The sequence below is a fragment of the Tamandua tetradactyla genome, chromosome 8, assembly GCF_023851605.1.
Source record: "Tamandua tetradactyla isolate mTamTet1 chromosome 8, mTamTet1.pri, whole genome shotgun sequence".
Taxonomy (NCBI): domain Eukaryota; kingdom Metazoa; phylum Chordata; class Mammalia; order Pilosa; family Myrmecophagidae; genus Tamandua; species Tamandua tetradactyla.
In genome coordinates this window covers 79561920-79568023 of record NC_135334.1, presented here as the reverse complement: position 1 = coordinate 79568023, position 6104 = coordinate 79561920, and the positions used below count along the sequence as shown (strand labels likewise).

Here is a 6104-nt window from a genome sequence, read left to right as displayed (position 1 = left end):
ACTAAAACAAAACAATCAAGCAAACAAACAAAAATTTCAACAAATGTTGCTGCAATAACAGGATTCTCATATGGAAAAAAAATGAAATGTTACCCCCTCCATACAGCATACAAAAAAAAACCCTTCCAATAACTAAGATTATTTTGATAGGCTCAATGAACAGTGTAAGCACTAATTACGTGTACTGAGTTTAATCGGGCAGACAGTATTTGCTTCTGAATTCACACTTAGTTTTTCAATTACATTTTTTTAAATGGTGCTGCTTAAGCTAAGTTTTACCATAATTAAAAAAATTTAAATAAATCTATCAAAGCTAAAACTAGCTAGGTTTCATGCAAGATATTATATAACCAAAACAAACTCAAATTTATAATAAAGGCAACTTGCATTCAAAATGAACTCTATCCTTATATTTTATTAAAAAAGGCAAACATCATGAATTAGCCCAGCTGTTTACTTGAATTACGAAAGTAGCATAATTCAATATGAAAATAAGAAACTCTCTACAAATCTGACAGCAGTAAATCACAATATTAGAATGCATATCAGAGTCATACAGAGCAACAAACCCTCATACAAAACACAAATATTTTAATGCCTTTAAAATCCAATTTTTTCTTTAAAGTAATTTATAAAAAAGATTTTCAAGTCAGAATTAATACCTTGACTAGTCAAGCATCAATAAGCTACATCACAGCTATTTCATTTATAAAAAGATATCTTTCTAACCAGTCATTTTCTTCTAATATCTCCATTCTGGAATCATAAAACCTCTTCTGCTTCTTTATATTTCCTATTCCATCATTTCTTCAGATCATGAAAACTGAATTTGTTGAACACCAGAAATCTGTTGATACGATGTTGTATAAACCATAACATTTGTTGACCACGGCAGTTATTAAGCCAGCTGGTAAAGGCCTCCTCCGCAAGGTCTTCACTTAGTCCATCTGTAACTTGTCCGTTCCCCCAATTCCTTTCTTTACTTTCATAGCTTTCTGAACTTCTGAAAGTATCATTTCAGAGGTTCGGTGTAACTGGCAAAGCATGAGGCAGACATGGCAAAGGAATATCATTTCCCTCGGCTGTCTTCCATTTCTCTTGATGACATTTTTCACTTGCTTCAGATGTTATGAAATGATGAGCTCACATAATTCTTGAACAATTACTTTGGCATCTTTTGGCATCAATCTTTCCTGTTTGAGGTAGGGCATTTTTCATTATTCTTGCCACATTTGTGGTTAGAAGACATATAACTTGTTCTTTGTAACTTCCTTTTGAAAGTTTCATAAAACTTCATGATGAAAATGTCCTCAGTATCATCACGAGGCTGTATAAGCTCTGTAATGACTTCCTCCAATATATTCTGCAGAAATTCCTAGTTGAGACACATTTGTTGTAGACCTGTCGCCATCCATGTCATGAAATACCGTCAGAACGCTGAGTGGTGATTAGGAATACCTCTCTAAAAACATGTCTGGTCTTTGCTCTATTTCAGCCTTCGGGGCATGTCCAGGGACCACAAGCCGACGCTGAATTCTTTTTGCCGGACTGCTGGGAGATCAAATACATTCCCTCCTCCTGGGTCCTCGCTTCCTCCCCACCAATGGGCTGGGGCGCCTGTGCCCGGCATCCCCCTGACTCGCCCCGACCCAGCTCCCTACTCCTCCTCCAGCTAGCCGGCAGCGGGGCCCGGATGCCGCGGGGGGCAGGGGGCTGGGCGGCGGGACAAAGTTGCCAGGTCGGTCAGGATGGGAAGGCGGAGAGGGCCTCTGCCCGGGGACTCTAAGCCAAGACATCCCTGATGCCGCGGCGGGTCGGGAGTGGGGTTCCAGGCCGTGTCCCCGGCCGTGTCCCCGGCCTGCTGGGCTTGCTACCCGCGCAAAATGGAGTTGGCGCCAGGCGCTGCTAATAAAACAGCCCAGACAGCACCTCGAGACCCTTCTTTGCCCCTGGCAGCTGTGGCATTGGCTGCAGGGACCGCGCCTGGCAGTTTTTAATATCCTTATTTGACTCAACCACTATTTAGAGAAGAGATATCTAATTTCTGGGATATTCTATTTTTAATATTTAAACGTGAAAACATAACTTTCTTGTTTTATTGAGGATTGTCAGAATGTCTTAAAGTTAAAATTCTTGGGCTGCCCTATTAAACTAATACAATAAATTATTTTATGTCCTTGAGAAAATTATAAATATTCCTCAAGCATATCTTATATTTACATAGAGTAGTTCATTTCAGGTTCAAATTACCTTTCTCTTACCCTCATCACTCTTTATACTTTTTTGTGGTACAAATACACAATTTAGCTACTATTTTTTTTCAATTTAACAACTTGATTTTTAAGAATATTACTAATAATTAATAATTATTAAAAAATTTTAATAGTGTGAAACATACACAACATGAAAACATTGTAACCACTTTTAAGTGTATAATTTGGTGACATTAAGTACATGGCTGATACTGGAGAAAGACTGTGAATTCTCTGCCCGATGTGCTCCCATGGCCAATTCCTGAGACACCTGGTTTCAAAGAGAGAAGCCATTTATTGCTAGGCTGAAGCAGGAAAGCAGTGGCTATCTGTGCCAAAATTTGTCTCCCCCAGTCTAGGGGGTTTAAGATTTTTATGAATTCTAACATGCAGAGATGGAGTCATTCAATTAATATTGAAATAGTAATTTCAATAGCAAGTGTAAGCAGAAAGGGAGACAGAGTTATCATTTCAATACCAAGTGTAGACAGAAACCATTTACAAATGTGAAGGAGTGAAACTGGGCTGGGGCCAGTTAATGGCTGACTCCTGTTCCTCCATTAGCATTAGGGGGTTTACTCTCAAAAAGCAGACAAAGGCACAAGATATGGGCTTTTCCAGTCATCCTCAGGGTTCAAGCCAGCTGTATCACAGTTCAGAGATTTCAGGTTTTCTCTGCCTACTCATAGAAAAGAAAATTTCTTCCCTCTTCCACTATTTTGTGGTATCTGTGTCTCTCCTCTCCTTCATGAATATTGTTATTGGAAGGAAGTGTGCAGGTTTAAAAGCTTTGTGAATTTATTATCCAATTTACTTCTGATTATGTGCAGTTTGGATATATAAAACCTATCGGTGGAATGGATATAAAGGTGATAGAAAGTTTAGTGAAATGGATTTTGTTCTAGTCACTGTTGACTACCAGCCCTGAATAGATACAGAATTAGTAGAGTTGGAGGAGGAGAATTTTGTTATAATCATTGTTGACTGTAAGATTTGAATGAATATAGAGAGTTGTAAAAAGGAATCTAGGAAAGTTCTGTCAATGCTGACCAAAGTTAATAAGTCTGTTTATCAGGTATTTGATAAAAAGAAAGATTTTGTGTCCAACCAGGTATTCATACAAAACTAAAGTTTAGTTTTATCCCTGTTAAAATTACATGAATTGTCAGTCTGCTTTTAATGTAGTTTAAAAAGAAAAAGTTTTTCTTAATCATCTGAGTACTCTGTCTAGACAACAAAGATTTTACATAAGAATAATAGCCTTGTAAATGTTTATATTGGCCTCATCCTTAATTTCAGAAGACAAGTCTTCTCACAGTTAGGGGAAAAACTGTTGCAAATAATCTTTTATCTTGTACAAGTAAGGTGCTAAAATAGTTTAACCTATTGTGTAGGAGGTATTTGGGAAATATTACAGTGAATTGCTCATTAAATTTGTATAGATAAAATATTATTCAAATATTTAGGGATTATATAAAATTCCTAAAAATTTGACAATATTCTCACTAAAAATTTGACAATATATATGTTATAACCTGATGCTAATCTGTGTGATATTAAAGAGTGGTATGGTGTTGTTCATCATAGTCTTAGTTATTTTTTAAAAAGCAGCATTATAGAAATAGTCAAATTGTGAGTTACACTGCTTTGCTCTAATACTCCTCTAAAAGTATATGTGGTTAACTATAGGTCAGAGCTCCATCTGTAACAAGGAAAGACTTTAAAAAAGAGGCAGGACAAATATATAATTATATTTTACCTGTTTAATAACTCTGATAAACTTGTAAAAGTAAATCAGAATAAAACCTCTGCTATGGTTTATTAATATTAAACATTTAAGAATACTTATAAAAATTAGAGCTTAGATTGTAAGCTTCAACTGTTATCTTTAAATTCTGAGCTAATTTCCTCTTCATATAGCTTAGTACTTCCCTGAAACTTTAAGTGTCTGTGTGACACCTGAGAGTCAGATTTCGCTCTCGAACTCTGAAAGTCAGCATGGGAATATATAGCAACTGTCAAAAAAAGCTGAAAAAAATCAAACCCCAATTAAAGGTGTGATGAAATTGATCTGGTTAAAACCAAGGGAAAGCAATATACAGGGTAAAAAATTTAATATTGTCTGTATTTTAAAGCTTTAACTTTTGTATGAAACAAAAGGAAAAATGTTTATTATGTCCAAAATTTAAATTTTCTGTAGCACTCTATCTAATTTAATCTGTCCAGTCAATTAATTCAAGCAACCTCATTTGGCTTTATTAATATAGACCCTGGAATAAGGAATAAAATCTTAATATTCTGAACAAGCTAATGTTATACCATAAAGCATTTCAGCGTCTTTTGGTCAGAAAGTAGAAGAGTGATTGCAAAGTCTCTTGAGAGACTGGGAAAAATAGAGCTATTGAATTACCCCACCTGAGGAATTCCTTACATTTTCTTAAACAAGAGAGGCTCTCAATTTAATAGGCTAAGGCCTCAATTTTGAGGCTTGTCATTATGAAAGTTAGTTCTTTAATAGCAAACTGAACCTACTTATGATTAGTGCTGAAGAGTCATCTCCAGAAAATCTCTGTTGTTGCTCAAATGTGGTCTCTCTGTAAGCCAAATTCTGACCTTCCCCCCCTACATGGGACATAATTTCCAGAGGTGTAACCCTGGCCCTAACGTTGTGAAACATAACTGGCCCTGACATCATGAGACATAGTTACAAAGATGAGCCTAGCCCTGGCCCAACGTGGATTAGTTGACCAACAGGGGGAAAAAGAAATAAAGTTTCAATGGCTAAGAAATTTCAAATTGAATTGAGAGGACATTCTAGAGGTTATTCTTATGCAAGTTTCAGCCAGATATTATAAACTGCTACAGTATGGTAAACTCTAACCAACAGTATTCCTGGACACCCTGAAAGATATCCTGGACTCTATAAAAATTTGCTTGTTAAGTTTATTTTTCAGAAACTTAAAACCTCCAAATTGTTCCAATGCAGAGAAGTTCTGAAACCCAGAAATACTGGACTCTCTAAGAAAAATAACTGGTTTCATTCCTCTGCCCCTTAATGACAACACCCCTTCACAGCCTTGAAGCAGCTAGAAGATTTGTTGCCCAGATATCCCTCAAGATTGAGAGATAATTATCAAATGAAAGGGAAGAATTATAACCAAGAAATTAGGATGTAAGTGATGATTTTGATTACTGAATCATTATATTCCTTTTTGCTCTCTGGTATATTGGAGTAGGCAGAAGGAAATACTTGAAACTCCTCAACTACAATTCAGCTGCCCTGATATCTGAAATTATTATAAAAGCCCTTATTTTGTGCCTTTGTGACTGTAAGAGCTGTTACTTTCTTAATCTGGTCATTTTCTTGTAGGGCAAGACTCTAATGCTACTGAAGAATTTGAAGTCAGCCATTAACTAGTTTCAATTCTGACATTTGTAGATCATATAAGTTAGACTCAACTGCTGGAAGATAACCTATCTCCCTTCCTTTTGGCTTACACCTTTACTATTGAAATGATAGCTCTGCCTCCCTTCCTTTCAGCTTATGTTCTCCTATTGAGATGATGATGATAACAGTGTCTCCTTTCCTGCTTTGAACTTGCTATTTGAAAATGACCTCATCTCCTTTCGCTAAAATCCTTAAAAATTGTCAACCCCCTAAACTTGTGTATACAGGTTTTGGTCTGCTAGGCCATCTGCTCTCCTACAATGTGCCTATTAATAAGCTCTTTCTCTCTTTGAAGTCCCCGTGTCTCAGGAATTGATTATTGAGCACAGTGGGCAAAAGAATCCATGGCCTTTGTCCGGTAACAAGGGCAAGCCTCAAAATTAAGGACTTGGTTTATTTTCTTG

At 36.5% G+C, this 6104-nt stretch overlaps 1 pseudogene; it reads right to left on the bottom strand.

Moving 5' to 3' along the window:
• Positions 1–814: 814 nt before the first annotated feature.
• Positions 815–1415, bottom strand: LOC143643621 (nuclear transcription factor Y subunit beta pseudogene; annotated as a pseudogene).
• Between the last annotated feature and the right edge of the window lie 4689 nt (positions 1416–6104).